The sequence below is a fragment of the Culex quinquefasciatus genome, chromosome 2 (assembly GCF_015732765.1).
Source record: "Culex quinquefasciatus strain JHB chromosome 2, VPISU_Cqui_1.0_pri_paternal, whole genome shotgun sequence".
In the NCBI taxonomy this organism is placed as follows: Eukaryota; Metazoa; Arthropoda; class Insecta; order Diptera; family Culicidae; genus Culex; species Culex quinquefasciatus.
The window spans coordinates 105,829,402-105,846,400 of record NC_051862.1 but is presented as its reverse complement, the minus strand read 5'-3'; the positions used below and the strand labels follow the sequence as shown (position 1 = coordinate 105,846,400).

Below are 16,999 nucleotides of genomic sequence, written 5' to 3'. Positions count from 1 at the left end.
ATTTGCGTCTCCGTGTCGTTTGGTGATCTCCAGGTGTACTTGTATAGGGAGGTGTGCTGGAAGAAGGTACTACGTATGGCCATGTTTCGGGAGGTAGCGAAATCGATGAGTCGTAGGCCGTTCTCGTTCGTCTGCTGGTGAGCGCTGAACCTCCCAATAACCGGTCTACACTCCTCCTCCTGGCCGACTTGAGCGTTTAAGTCGCCGATGACAATCTTGACGTCGTGTTTTGGACACTTCCTGTACTCGCGGTCAAGAAGCTCGTAGAAAGCGTCCTTGTCATCGGCGTCGCTTCCCATGTGCGGGCTGTGCACGTTGATAATGCTCAGGTTGAAGAATCGGCCCTTGATTCTCAACCGGCACATTCTGTCGTTGACTGGCCACCAACCAATCACGCGCTTCGACATTTCGCCCAACACTATAAAAGCTGTCCCCAGCTCGTGTGTATTGCCGCCGCTCCAATACATAGTGTAGTCACCGTACACCCGGTGGTCCTTCCCCGTCCAGCACACCTCCTGCAGCGCCACGACTTCGAGACCGCGGACCCGCAATTCGTTGTGAAGAATGCGGTCGCTCCCATCGAAGTTGAGGGACCTGCAGTTCCACGTCCCGAGTTTCCAATCCCTGGATCCCCGAAAATCGGGTCGGCGATTGGATCGGCTCGCATCTGGAGCTCTCTGCACTACGGTTTTACGGCGGGTGCGTGTAGCCATCACCAACCCCCCTGTCTCGCCGGAGGACCGTCGTGCCGGTACTGTTTAGAGTCCCACGCCGACACAGGGACTTTCAATCAGCCGCCCCTAACCTGGGGTACAGACGCTGTTTCGAGCCGCCCCTAACCTGGGGAACAGACGCTCGAGGGGGGAGGGTCCTAACTCTACCTGCTGTAAGCCGCCCCTAACCTGGAGAACAGACGCTTACCTCGACGATGGAGTAGGACACCGGATTCCTTGAGCCGCCCCTAACCTGGGGAACAGGCGCTCGAAGAGGGGGGGGGGTTCCAACACCCGCTGCTGTCAGCCGCCCCTGACCTGGGATACAGACGCTAACAGCTTGCGAACACTCGAACTCCTATTGATTCGAGCCGCCCCTAACCTGGGGAACAGACGCTCTTGGAGGGGGGGGGGGTTCTTGGTTGCGGCGGAGGAGGGGGGGGGCACTTCACTTTTTAATTCAAAATAATACTAAAAAAAAATTAAAACTTTTCTCCGTTTTCAAAAACAAATTTTGCACACTCCGCGTTTTCCGTGCCGCGCACTTGTGTTCGTTTTCTACCACACTACACTACTGCCGTACACCACGATCAACGTGGTCGAGGGACGACGACGACGACGTTCTTTCAAAGGCGCCCGGCTGCGTGTATTGTTTTTTTCCTTCTGCTGTTGGCTTTGGCCCGTGACCGATCACAAATTCGCGCACTAATTGCAGCCAAATTAACGACCGGCGAGCACGGATTTCACCGGCGTCTGGATCACTCAGTGTTCCGACGGTAAATACGGCCACTTCGCGACGTGGGACACTACGGTACCGCGGGTTTTTCGACGAATTCCGGCGGAACGGTCGGGAGCTACTCTTCACTCCAGCGCGCACACACAATGTCTTTTGCGTCTAAGACAGCTAAAATCGGATGAAATGGCGCGGAGATATGATTTTTAGAAAAAGTGGTTTTTGCGAAAATCGACGAAAATTGCCATTTTTCGAACCACCCTAACACGGCGTAGGTCACCCTAATGGCCAAACAAAAAAATACGGGTCTAATTATTTTGGCCAAGGAACCCCCAGAAAAATTTTGAGCCCGATCGGAGAACTATATATATATATCTATATATATATATATATATATATATATATATATATATATATATATATATATATATATATATATATATATATATATATATATATATATATATATATATATATATATATATATATATATATATATATATATATATATATATATATATATATATATATATATATATATATATATATATATATATATATATATATATATATATATATCTATATATATAATATACTTATTCTTGTTTGAAACTGTTTTTAATTCATTTCTTCTTTAAATGCTCTTTCTCAAAACTGACTAGGAATGACTTGTTTTAAGAGTGATTTATTAAGGTTTCAGTTAGGATAATGTAGCTTTCTACTGGTTTTATTCAAGATTCAATCGCCTAAGCTGAGACCGTAGCGCTTGCCAGTCATTGATTACTGCAAAACGATCCGACTAGAGAAATCGCCAAAATTTCACAACAATACAATAAAAAACAACAGCGTTTGTTCGTTTTAATGGTGTTTTTATTACATAATATACACTAACCAAGCCACTTTATATACAATTGAGCATGAGCATGAGAGACCACCCATGGTTGTCCTTCTCCGTTGCTGAACAGGACCATAATATCCCATCAGCACAACCGGTCACACGCTTCAACGATCAAATGATGTTTCCCTTATCAACAGCATGCATGAATGCGCTGAAAAGATAAAACATCACGATCATCAAAACTAGAGCCGGTGCGAATAGGAAACAGTCGTTGGCCACCAACGGCGCCCGCCATGTCAGTTTGTAGATCTCGAAGGAATGGGACGGGAATGTTAGTTAGCACAGGCTGCTACCAAGGGTGGGTTCTATACGATATCCACAACCCCGCGTGTGCCGGAAAACTACTTCTACTTGGGATTTTGTTAGTGGGTAAGGGTAATGGCCAGGATTCAACATAGAGGATGATGATGCGACCCAATAATCAATAAATTTTGTTTAATGGTGTGATGTATTATGCATTCTCAAGGCAATCAGTCGGAGTATGCGGATGAGACTATTCCCGGTTATTTGGTGTTGAGTTTAGCATAAATGATTTAATCTTAGACAGCCGGCTGTGGAAAGATAAAACGAAATAAAATGCGAAAACGCGAAACCACCCGGAACGAAATACACACACAATCGGAAGAACAACAAAGACGGAAACGGCGACGAAAATCCTGCGTGATGACCGCGACGCACACCGTTCAAATTCTCAAACGCAACTGTCAAACATCCCGAAACCGCCCGGAACGAAATACACACACAATCGGAAGGACAACAAAGACGGAAACGGCGACGAAAATCCTGCTTGATGACCGCGACGCACACCGTTCAAATTCTCCAACGCAACTGTCAAACATCCTGAAACCGCCCGGAACGAAATACACACACAATCGGAAGAACAACAAAGACGGAAACGGCGACGAAAATCCTGCGTGAGGACCGCGACGCACACCGTTCAAATTCTCAAACGCAACTGTCAAACATCCCGAAACCGCCCGGAACGAAATACACACACAATCGGAAGGACAACAAAGACGGAAACGGCGACGAAAATCCTGCGTGATGACCGCGACGCACACCGTTCAAATTCTCAAACGCAACTGTCAAACATCCCGAAACCGCCCGGAACGAAATATACACACAATCGGAAGAACAACAAAGACGGAAACGGCGACGAAAATCCTGCTTGATGACCGCGACGCACACCGTTCAAATTCTCCAACGCAACTGTCAAACATCCCGAAACCGCCCGGAACGAAATACACACACAATCGGGGGGACAACAGAGACGGAAACGGCGACGAAAATCCTGCGTGAGGACCGCGACGCACACCGTTCAAATTCTCAAACGCAACTGTCAAACATCCCGAAACCGCCCGGAACGAAATACACACACAATCGGAAGGACAACAAAGACGGAAACGGCGACGAAAATCCTGCTTGATGACCGCGACGCACACCGTTCAAATTCTCCAACGCAACTGTCAAACATCCCGAAACCGCCCGGAACGAAATACACACACAATCGGAAGAACAACAAAGACGGAAACGGCGACGAAAATCCTGCGTGATGACCGCGACGCACACCGTTCAAATTCTCGAACGCAACTGTCAAACATCCCGAAACCGCCCGGAACGAAATACACACACAATCGGAAGAACAACAAAGACGGAAACGGCGACGAAAATCCTGCGTGATGACCGCGACGCACACCGTTCAAATTCTCAAACGCAACTGTCAAACATCCCGAAACCGCCCGGAACGAAATACACACACAATCGGAAGAACAACAAAGACGGAAACGGCGACGAAAATCCTGCGTGATGACCGCGACGCACACTGTTCAAATTCTCAAACGCAACTGTCAAACATCCCGAAACCGCCCGGAACGAAATACACACACAATCGGAAGAACAACAAAGACGGAAACGGCGACGAAAATCCTGCTTGATGACCGCGACGCACACCGTTCAAATTCTCCAACGCAACTGTCAAACATCCCGAAACCGCCCGGAACGAAATACACACACAATCGGGGGGACATCAGAGACGGAAACGGCGACGAAAATCCTGCGTGAGGACCGCGACGCACACCGTTCAAATTCTCAAACGCAACTGTCAAACATCCCGAAACCGTCCGGAACGAAATACACACACAATCGGAAGGACAACAAAGACGGAAACGGCGACGAAAATCCTGCTTGATGACCGCGACGCACACCGTTCAAATTCTCCAACGCAACTGTCAAACATCCCGAAACCGCCCGGAACGAAATACACACACAATCGGAAGAACAACAAAGACGGAAACGGCGACGAAAATCCTGCGTGAGGACCGCGACGCACACCGTTCAAATTCACAAACGCAACTGTCAAACATCCCGAAACCGCCCGGAACGAAATACACACACAATCGGAAGAACAACAAAGACGGAAACGGCGACGAAAATCCTGCGTGATGACCGCGACGCACACCGTTCAAATTCTCAAACGCAACTGTCAAACATCCCGAAACCGCCCGGAACGAAATACACACACAATCGGAAGAACAACAAAGACGGAAACGGCGACGAAAATCCTGCGTGATGACCGCGACGCACACCGTTCAAATTCTCAAACGCAACTGTCAAACATCCCGAAACCGCCCGGAACGAAATACACACACAATCGGAAGAACAACAAAGACGGAAACGGCGACGAAAATCCTGCGTGATGACCGCGACGCACACCGTTCAAATTCTCAAACGCAACTGTCAAACATCCCGAAACCGCCCGGAACGAAATACACACACAATCGGAAGGACAACAAAGACGGAAACGGCGACGAAAATCCTGCTTGATGACCGCGACGCACACCGTTCAAATTCTCCAACGCAACTGTCAAACATCCCGAAACCGCCCGGAACGAAATACACACACAATCGGAAGAACAACAAAGACGGAAACGGCGACGAAAATCCTGCTTGATGACCGCGACGCACACCGTTCAAATTCTCAAACGCAACTCTTACTAACCAAGCCACTTTATATACAATTCATTGTAAACACTATTACCATCACAGGTTGATAAGCGCTGCACTGTCCTGAAGAATAGCTTATTTTCACCTTTTCATGTTGTAGTTGATTATACCCTGGGTGATGAATAGAGAGAATGCGTAACGTGATTTTCGAATGATCCCACTTTGTTTACATCTACAAAGTAGGAGGCTGTTCAAGCACAAGCATGACTTTTTTCTTACTGGTAAATCAACTGTTTTTATAATCAGTAGTATGTGTTTTATTTTGTCTAGTTTTTTTTTGTAATTTTGTTGCTGAAAAATTGTGTGTTTTCAAGTTTTAATCTGTTTGAAGAGGCTTTTTTTACGGGTGGCAAAGAACTGCGGCTAGAGTGTCATTCTGCAAAGTCGTGGATAAATTCCCTAGCTGATTTTGGAATCCTGCAGCTCTTTTGGTCCAGGGAAAAACTTCGCTAATTCTAGCGAAGCTGATCCAACAAACAGTGAAGATTTTCACTAAACCAGTAGGTTTTCAAATTGAATCAAACAATAAAAACAGTTTCTGGATGGATACAAACGCATCGACTTCATAAACAACACCCATTCATAAATATGAAAAATGAAGATCCCGCCTTCAACTTTTTAAAGATTTCTTGACTTCAACTCCAGGTCCTTTAAAGCCACACAATTTTCGCTCTCGCAAAAAAAACACACACACACATTTTTTAATGATCGATAACAATACTCTCTACTTTTGGCGAACAGTAAATTGGTTCCACTTTGACAGTTCAAAATTGAGGCCGTTTTGCGGACCACTATTCAGCACCCAGATTATACCTTTGATCCCACCTGTACAACATACACTGGACAAATAATATTACTTTTTAAACGTTTAAATGATCTGTGAAACAAAAATCTTAACTGAAATTTAAAAAAAAAACCCAGCTTAACTCACTCAAACAGCTCCAGCAAATTGCAAATGACAGCGCGTAGCAATACACGGCATAAAATCTGGATGGTTTTGTATAAGAAAACTTGCAGAATTCAAAGTTTTATCAATTTCTTTTTGAAAACCACTAGCACTTTAAACTGTTCTGATCAAGTCTTGAAGGTTTTCATTAAAAAGTCAGCGAAACACTCTAAAAAACAAAATGTGTAAAACGCCATGTTACGATATTATAAATTGCGAAAAAAAAACATAATTATGTAACTAACAGGATATCGATGCCAAATAAAATTACTATTAATTTCATAAAAATAATAATAAGCAACAACTGCACAGGCGCCATTTCTGCAATAAACGAATTGTTCACAATAAAAAATTCTGGAAATAAATCGGCAATTCGGTAAATCGGTAATCATTTCGTAGAAAAAAAACACAACCAAAACCACCAATTTATTCTTTTTATTATTCTCAGCACACTTTTTTAAACTTTTCGTTAAGAGATCACTTGTAACTGCACTTAAAAGCTGGATCAAAACAATTCGTCTCCTAGCACTCGTTCAACAACTGAATAAATTGAAGTAACAGTTCAAATCCAACAAGATTGGTCAAATTCCTTATGAAGACGAAAAAGGTTTATTGCAGACTTCGTCAAGATATTCAAGCTTCAGGAAATCTCGAAGTGTAACTAGAAAACTGAATTAAAACTTCTAAGTAGAATTCCTAGTCAAGTCTGGAAGAAACCTTGAAAGTATGTTGAAGGTTACGCTAGATGAAAACCTGTTGGCTTTGATAAAAGTTTTTATAAAACATTGTTGCATCCAATAAAACTGTTTTAAAACCATATAAGAATATACAGCATTTGAATTGTTACTTGGGTAAGTATCCCTCAGCCCGTGGCAAAAGGTCCATCAGCTCCTTCTCAATAGTCAACATTTTACGTGAATCATTCGTTGATTCAAGTGATTGCTTCAATGTCGCCAACAGTTTTGATTCATTCCAAGCACGGGGAAACGGAATAGATCCTCCGCGGACATTCCTTCCTACAGGATGCGTTTCCGCTTTCTGCTTAATCAGACTCGACTTTGCTTTGCCGAGACCTGCCTCTCCTTCAAACTTTCCACTCGGTGCTTCCGTTTCCTTCGGTGCTTGCTCACTGTAGATTCCGGAAGTGCCCTGGAGGGGACACCGCTACCGAGATCAAACCAAAGTGGGAATCATTCCCTCGAGCAGCTGGCATAGAAATACCTCCTCCGGAACCATATCAATTTACGCAGGCTTATCCGTAATTATCGCCAGCAACTCCGCGTAGATTGGGCCGTGCGAATTCCTACTATGTTTCCGCATCACTCCGCGGACCTAATAACGTTCGGATTCGGCCACCACAAAATCATCCTTTTCTCCGCGACCACGTTTGATAAATGGAAACAAGACATAAACAAACAGCTTGAAGTTTCAAAACGTCAAAATCTGCACTCTCAAAAAAGTTACCCATATTTGGTTAAAAAGTTGGATCGGGTCTGAAAGTTCTGGAGCCGATCCAAATCCGCTCCGAAAACCTTAAGTGGCACCCCCTAGGCTCATTTAGTGTTATTTAATGCCCTATACCCCACATTTCGTGCCCTCATAGTTTCCGTTCTCTTCCTGGGTTCCAACGGCAACGGTGCCAGGTTCGGGACCTGCCGTCGCGGTTGAAGAGGTCGAACTTTTTGGAGTTGTACGACGCTGCGGCTGATTCTTCGTCGATGCTTGCTGCCGAATTTTCGCGAACTCAGCTTGACCAGTTGATAGTGCTGCCTGAATTGCACCAGCACCTTAAATCCATCCTGACACAGACAAATGTTGCCTTGGCCTTTCCCAGACTTGATGAGTTCAACCAGCCCTGCTCGAAAGTCGATCGTGCTGCTGATTGCCGAACATAAAAACGAGGCAGTTTGGAGAAACGTCGCGGAGTTTTGCTGTTTCACTTCATTCTCCTTTGCTTCCGCTACCTGGTCCTCGTCAGACAGTCCAGCGAACTTGTTGTTCTTCAAAAGCTGCTCCTCGTGCGACGAAGAGTTCTCCTCCTCATCATCATCGGTACAGTACCGTCGCTCTTTTTCGTCTTTTTGCTGTTCGATGTCATTCCAAAAGCACCTTCTTTTTGGAAATCCCCACTTTTTTGCCTGTTTGAGCCGCAGGTAGGGCGATATTGCCGGCGGTTTGCGCCGGGACGCGACGAGTCATGTTGAATAAGACAACCTTCTCCAACGAATTCTCGAATAACAATGCCGCCACGAGATGATTATTCTGTACCCCTTCTTCTCTTACCATGGGATGATTTTTTTTAACAGTCGGTGTTTCATCCTCCTCTATCCACCATCAATAATTGAAAAATCAACTATGAAGTTTTCGATATATTGCCGCCATAACGAACCTGTGCGATTTAAGGGAGGTTTGAATCACTAACACCTCTGTGTCGTAAACAAACCAGCATCCAGCATTGAGTGTGTTACTATTGTCCTTTACAATGCCGTTCCAGTTTAAAAGATATATTAATAATTGCAATGCATTTTTTTAGCGTCTGGACATCCGTGGAAAAGTTAAAGTCTTACATGGTCAAAATAAAAAAATAGAAGAACCTCCTTTAGCTCTGTTTGCATTTTGCACTCCATTTGGACCGCCGAGTATGCTTGAAATTCCGCACAAAGAAAATATGTTTAAATCAAAGCATAAGCTAGACTTTTCATTGGTTTCAATGGACCAAAAGTAAGTACACTTTATACTAGATGTAACCAGTTTCCAGCAATTTCGCACAAGTCACTTTTGATCATATAGTTATTTTGCTCTTTAAAAAGGCAACTGGGTGCATTCAAGTCTGTTTGCATCATTTAAATTTATATCGACGAAAATAACTTGGGAAAGTCAGCTTTTCCCGAGCAGAACTTTGTAACAGAAAAAGAGTAGCTGTTGAGCCGTCAAGTTTGCCACGCGTTTTTTTGTTTACGCATTTATGTGCGTGTTCGTCTAGAACAGTGGTTCTCAACCTGTGGTACATGTACCCCTTGGGGTAACACGAGCGGTCTCATGGAGTAACGGAAGACATGTCAATCCACCCAGCAGGGCAATTTGGCCAAATCAAAAATCCAAGTATGCAGAAGTTATCTACCGAATTGGTACATATGTCTACCTCGAAGGATTTTTAGTCTACCTCAATAGTTCAATAAGTAGCATTGCCCTGCTGGAAAGATACCTGTTTTCAAGAAAACGACGTCAAATCAACTTCTGAAGTAATACAAAGTAGTCTACCTCCGTTCTACCTAACGAATCTGCAATCAGATTTTTCCTAAACATCTTATAAGTAGTACTTTTTTTTATACTTAATTTTCAAAGTACTTTATGTATCGATTTTGACCACGGCATCGTGTTCCTTGTAAAATTCTAGCCCGATTTGACCTATAAAAGTCCATACCTAAGTTCAAAAATGGCGTTTCTGGAGCAAATTAAAGATAGTTCAAAAATGAGCTACCATGCGTCTCCATCAAACAGAAGAATAAACCCTTAAGTTCAATATATCTGCAGTTCTGATTATTCCTAGCATGTAGCAAGTGTTTCTGCTACAAAATGATGCCACTTAATTATTTTATCAAATTCTACCCCATAAAGAATAAAAGATAGCTAAAAAATATTTAATGATAAAAAATGGAAATTTTAATAAAATTTCAAATAAAAGCTGCTCTGCTGATAGTCTGAGGCACATTCAATGGTTGGAGAATGTTGTTCTGATGACTAAGAATGATATTCAATCATTCTACCAAATTCTATCTCACTGTAAAATTTTTTTTATTTTTTTTTAAAGAAATTTCAACAATATCCCTAAGAAAATTGCAATTTTATAAAATTTCAAATAAAAGCAGCCCTGCTGACAACCTTTGGCTCATTCAATGATTGGAGAATGTTGTTGTGATGTCTAAGAATGATATTCAATCATTCTACGAAATTCTACCTCACTGTAAAATTGTTTTTAAATTATTTTTTTAAGAAATTTCAACAATTTCCTTAAGAAAAATGCAATTTTAATAAAATTTCATATAAAACCAGCCCTGCTGACAATCTGTGGCTCATTCAATGATTGGAGAATGTTGTTCTGATGTCTAAGAATGATATTCAATCATTCTACCAAATTCTACCTCACTGTAAAATTGTTTTTAAATTATTTTTTTAAAGAAATTCCAACAAACTCCTTAAGAAAATTGCAATTTTAATAAAATTTCAAATAAAAGCAGCCCTGCTGACAATCTGTGGCTCATTCAATGATTGGAGAATGTTGTTCTGATGTCTAAGAATTATATTCAGTCATTCTACCAAATTCTACCTCTCTGTAAAATTGTTTTTAAACACATTTTTTAAGAAACTTCAACAAATTCCTTAAGAAAATTGCAATTTTAATAAAATTTCAAATAAAAGCAGCCCTGCTGAACATCTGTGGCATATTCAATGATTGGAGAGTGTTGTTCTGATGTCTAAGCATGATATTTAGTCATTCTACCAAATTCTACCTCATTGTAAAATTGTTTTTATATTATTTTTTAAAGAAATTCCAACAAACTCCTTAAGAAAATTACAATTTTAATAAAATTTCAAATAAAAGCAGCCCTGCTGAATATCTGTGGCTCATTCAATGATTGGAGAATGTTGTTCTGATATCTAAGAATTATATTCAATCATTCTACCAAATTCTATCTCCCTGTCATTTTTTTGCCTTTCTTACTAAAGAAAGGTATAGGTTTTACTTTAAGCCAGGACGTCATTTTCATCTTCGTAAATATGTCGATTCTGCATGAATTTTAAACGGAAAAATCGTCAAAAAATCACACTGCATCGATTTTCGACGCTCTATCGATTCACCTTGACAGAACTCGTCTATCTCGAATCCTCGAATTTTGAGAAAATAAATTCCGTGGAGGTCGAGTGATGTTCGTATGTGGTAAAATTTTGCAAAATTTTGTGTCGCGCCGTTCTCAGCTCCCATAAATCCGATTTCGATTCTTCTGAGTGCAGATGAAAGCTAGTGTGCTGAACCTGGGCGAGTTGCCACGCAAATTTCGAAATATCCATCTGTTTTCGGATGCGGCCAGACTTTTCAACAAAATACACAGTTTTCAAATGAAAATATGGTAATTTTTTTTCATTTTCATATTTTTTATTTATCTCAAAAATTGCATTTTTTGAGTTCTACAACCTCCCAAATTTTCATCCAGATCCATAATCTGGTTCTGGAGTTAGAGCCGTTTGATTAACCTACCAAAAGAAAAAAAATCCCTAAAAAAAGGTAAAAGCCCACCTGGTGACCTTCGCCAACATTTTTCATTTCTGATTTTATTCAAAATTTCTTGCTACATTCATAGTACAGACCATGAGTGAGCATCTGAAACAAATTCGACATCGATCGGCAATCCCGATCAATTTTTAGAACGATTTACTTTTTGCCTTTCTTACTAAAGAAAGGTATAGGTTTTACTTTAAGCCAGGACGTCATTTTTACCTTCGTAAATATGTCGATTCTGCATGAATTTTAAACGGAAAAATCGTCAAAAAATCACACTGCATCGATTTTCGACGCTTCGTCGCCAAGTCGACAAGTTGTCAAGTTGAGCTTCGAATACTGGCGCGAGAATGCTGGCGCATATATTTGCTGGCTCGACTTATACTCGTTTGTAGTAGCTTGTCTACCGATGTTTTCTACAACATGTAAGATATCGTAGCTTTTCGGTTTCTTTTGCCCTGTCCGTTTTTACATATCTGTCCAATGTTTATTTAAAAACTTTTGTGACATAGGACATTCATCCGGCTACAATCAATTTGTTTCCCGTGCGCTCCTAAAAAGCCTAAATGTAGACTTCATTTGTCGTAAGTTTATCTAACAGGGTTCATTGGATTCCAATAGGAGCTTTCCAAGCTTTCATCGTTTATATCGTTTTCAATGTTTTCAATGCTGGCGACGCCAATGGCTTTCTACCTAAGGTTCTCGCGATTGAGTGTGTAGTGGTGCGGTTGTTGAAAATAGCTATCTCTGACTCTGTCACTTTCTTAGAAGCTTCTTAGGCTAGCTTCCCTGCACCGTGCGGCACACGCGGTTCACCGAAGCTAAAAAACCAAAACCGCGGTGTGCATTGTCACTGGCGCATGGGAAGCTTGCTATGATCGCGTTTGTCATAAACGCTTGTTTGATTACAAACGTACAAGCATATTGTACGATTGAATTAATTCTTTTGGTGAAAATTGCGTTTTTTATTTCTTTTGGAAATCATATCATTGATAATACTTTGCTTTCATCATAAGACTTTCTTTTGTGCTGACGTTATAAATAAACAAAGTCGATGTTATGAATTGAAAAAAGTTCTACCATTGTTATATTCTTTAGTAAGAAAGGCTCTATCTCACCCCAGGTGGGATTAAATCAGGTTTTAAATTATTTTTTAAAGAAATTTCAACAATTTCCTTAAGAAAATTGCAATTTTAATAAAATTTCAAATAAAAGCAGCCCTGCTGACAATCTGTGGCTCATTCAATGATTGGAGAATGTTGTTCTGATGTCTAAGAATGATATTCAATCATTCTACCAAATTCTACTTCACTGTAAAATTGTTTTTAAACGAGGACACCCAAAAACAAAAGTTTCGTAGGGAGCGTAACAAAGGCGAGGCTTTGGTGGTCGAGGTTAAGGAAGGTGTTTCGTACGCAGACCTCCTCCGGAAAGTACGAACCGATCCGGAACTCAAGGAGCTTGGCGAGAACGTTGTTAAAACCAGGCGCACCCAGACCGGCTCGATGCTTTTTGAGCTGAAGAATGATCCCGCGGTCAAGAGCTCAGCTTTTAAGTCCCTCTAGAAAGCCGTAGGCTACGAGTCGAAGGTAAGGGCGCTATCGCCGGAGACAACGATCAAGTGCAGGAACCTGGACGAGATCACGACGGAGGAAGAGCTAGAAGATGCGCTGATCGTTCTTCTGGATGACCGTATGACACCAATGGCAATCCGGTTGAGGAAAGCCTACGGCGGCACGCAAATTGCGTCCACTATCGACGCCTTCGGCGTCTAAGCTGCTGGAAGCCGGCAAGGTCAAAGTAGGGTGGTCGGTGTGCCCACTGAGGCCTGTTCCTCGAGTGACCCAGCAGATGACGAGGTGTTTCCGCTGTATGGGTTTCGGCCACCAGGCGAGAAATTGCGACGGTCTCAATCGAACCAACAGTTGCAGAAGGTGTGGTAGAGAAGGCCACATGGCAAGAGACTGCAAAAATAAGCCGAAGTGCATGCTCTGTAAAGAAGGAGATGGCAATAGACACACGACGGGTGGCTTTAAATGCCCGGTATATCAGAAGCTGGCCTCGGGCAAAAAGTAATGGAGGTGTCCCAGGTGAACCTCAATCACTGCGACACTGCACAGCAACCGCTGTGGCAGTCGACCGCGGAGACGGGTTGTGACGTGGCAATTATTGCAGAACCATACCGAGTTCCCTACGACAATGGAAACTGGGTCGTGGATACAGCAAGAATGGCGGCGATACACGTAATGGGGCGGTACCCCATACAAGAAGTGGTCTCGAGAGCATTTGAAGGGTTTTTTTGTTTTTTTTTTTGTTTTTTTTTTTTTTTTTAATTTATATTTATTCAGTTTTTCTTTTCCATGTACATTCATTCAGTTAAAATATTATTGAGTGTCCAATCACAATTGATGACTTTTCACCTCAATTTTAAATACTAGCAACTTTCATTTATTCATGAAATATTGTAGCTTTCGCTATTCAGTGATTTCAAATGTAGGAGGTCCTACATGTACAAAAGGGAAAAGGGATACCTTAAAACTAACTTATAAACTATATAAAGAGCGGATCAATGCAGCTGAAGACTGCAATGATTTTTGTCGAAATGCATCAATTATCTTATTGGACATAACATCCAAAGTGTCAACTTCGGCTAATTGATGAAGTTCACTGGTGCTGAACCAGGGAGGAAGCATTTGAAGGGTTCGTGATCGCCAAAGTAAGCGGAACCTTCTTCTGTAGCTGCTATGCTCCCCCAAGATGGACCTTGGAGAAGTTTCAGCAGATGCTGGATAGCACTAGCGTGATTGTGGTTTTGGTTGAGCGTTTTAGCAGAATGCATTACTATGAATACAAAGAGACGAGTTGTTCCAACTCGTCTCTTTGTATTCATAGTTTGGATAGTCTGACCAATGAACTGATCGGACGAAGCCCGATCGTCATCGGAGGTGACTTCAACGCGTGGGCAGTCGAGTGGGGTAGCAGATGCACCAATGCTAGGGGGCATAGCCTAATGGAAGCTCTGGCAAAGCTGGACGTTAGGCAGGCGAATCGCGGAACCAGCAGTACCTTCCGCAAAGACGGTCGTGAGTCCATTATCGACGTTACGTTCTGTAGCCCGCGGCTGGCGGCCGACATGAACTGGAGGGTAAGTGAAGACTATACCCATAGCGATCACCAAGCGATCTGGTACAGCATCGGGAGACGAGCCCCTGTACCAGAAAGGAGCAGCCGGTCCTACGGGAGGAAATGGAAGCTGCAGTACTTCGACGAGGGTCTCTTCGTGGAAGCGCTCCGTTGGTGTGATGGTCCCCAAGACTTGAGTGCCGACGTGCTAACAGCACAACTAGTGACAGCATGCGACACAACCATGCCGCGGAGACTGGAGCTAAGGAACTGTCGTCGTCCAGCCTACTGGTGGAATGAAGAACTCGGTACCCTTCGGGCATGTTGCCTTAGCGCCAGAAGACGAGTCCAGAGAGCAAGATCCGAAGCAATTAGAGAGGAGTGCAGAGAGGAGTACTGGTCTGCAAAAGCCGCGCTCAAGAAAGCGATCAAATGCAGCAAGACAAACTGCTTCAAGGAGTTATGCCAAGACGCTGATGCAAACCCTTGGGGGAGAGCATATTGTGTCGCGATGGCGAAGATCAGAGGCCCATCGATGGTGGCTGAAACGTGTCTCGACAAGCTGAAGGTCATTGTGGAAGGGCTCTTCCCAAGACATGACCCAACGACATGGCCTCCTACACCGTACAACGACGAAGGGGGTAGCAACGCCGAAGGTCATCTGATCACCAACGAAGAACTTGTGGCAGTAGCGAAGAGATTGATGGTGAAAAAAGCTCCCGGCCCGGATGGAATCCCGAATTTCGCCCTGAAATCGGCGGTTCAAGCATTCCCGGACAGGTTTCGAACAGTCCTGCAGAAATGCCTGGACGAAGGACACTTCCCCGACCCGTGGAAGGTTCAAAAGCTCGTGTTGCTGCTGAAGCCAGGCAAACCACCGGGGGACCCATCATCGTATAGGCCTATATGTTTGTTGGACTCCCTCGGAAAGCTTCTGGAATGGATCATCCTTAACCGGTTGCAACGGTTCCCTCTGCGTTTTTTCCTCCGCGCTTCGTCGGCTTTCTCGACCACTTTCCGGATGGCGTCCACCGTGGATCTCCCTTTACGGAAGCCGAACTGCCTCGCTGCTAAGCCATGCTCGCTCTCCGTGTACTTGGTCAGCCGGTTAAGGATGATCCATTCCAGAAGCTTTCCGAGGGAGTCCAACAAACATATAGGCCTATACGATGATGGGTCCCCCGGTGGCACTATGGGGTATTTCCATATAAGCGAGCGGCCAAAAATATTTTTTTGCTTTTTTGTGACTTTTTTGTGTTGTTTGTACTTAGTATAATGAAAACAAATGAATTTTCATATTTTTCCAAAAAAAAAGTTTAATTTTCGATTTTTTCATATATTTGAGGCCACATGCATTAAAGTGGTGAATTTTAATATTCTTGCTCTGTCTATTTGATGCATGGAATGGCGGTTTATGCTATGTTAAAGTTTCTGATTTACGTTCAGACTCCCTCCCCTTTTTCTTGAGTTAAAATCCACCTCTTTTTGAAGACCCCCCCCCCCCTCCCCCACCAATTAAAATTTGATTTTTGCGGTGTTTTAGAATTTTAGACGGTTTATTTTATGGAACATTGTATGGATTCTCGTCCACGTTTTTGTTGATCCACTTGCAAAATTCACGTTTTCCACGATAAATTCTTCTAAATCAAAATCACTATGTAACCGATTGTCGTTAGATTACTTAAAATATGAACTTCTTCTATGGGCTTTTGTATACCTCGTTTTGAAGCTACAGAACAACATGCGTAGTTTTTCCTCTGTGGTTTTTCCCTGAGTTGATCATATGATGGTTCTGCAATGTTGTAATTCTTACAAATATACTCGAAAGCAGTTCTCACGTTTTCAGAATAGTGCTTCGTTATATCGTACAGGGACACTACGGTATTATTATCCATACTTTCAAAAGAACACAACAACGAACTGATATGAATATTCGACGAATCGTTTCTGTAAAATACTTAGAATATGAATTTCTACCTAAGTACCAACAAAGTCATGAATATCAAATCAATTTCAAAACATACATAGCAGGTACGTCATTTCTGCCTCCGCAGGTAAATAATGTGATTTTAACCAAACGTATACGCGAAATCTTTAATTTTCTTGCATGAATCAAAATGTTCAAAATGGCATAACTCAAAAAGTGCACAAAAGTGCACTTTGAAATTTGGAGACAAGTTAGGACATGGTTCAAATTTTAAGCTGAAAAATTTTCAGATCGCACAAATGCACACAAAAAAAGTACTCCATTAACAAAGTTGAAAAAACTAAATTTTGAATAAAAATTCATATTTTTGATTTTTAT

The 16,999-nt window shown here is 42.5% G+C and overlaps 1 long non-coding RNA gene across 1 annotated transcript; it reads left to right on the top strand.

Moving 5' to 3' along the window:
* The first annotated feature begins 5,823 nt into the window (after positions 1-5,823).
* Positions 5,824-7,121, top strand: LOC119766582. The gene is made up of 2 exons (XR_005276993.1): positions 5,824-6,677; positions 6,742-7,121. It is a non-coding gene; the product is annotated as an uncharacterized LOC119766582 (long non-coding RNA).
* The last annotated feature ends 9,878 nt before the right edge of the window (positions 7,122-16,999 follow it).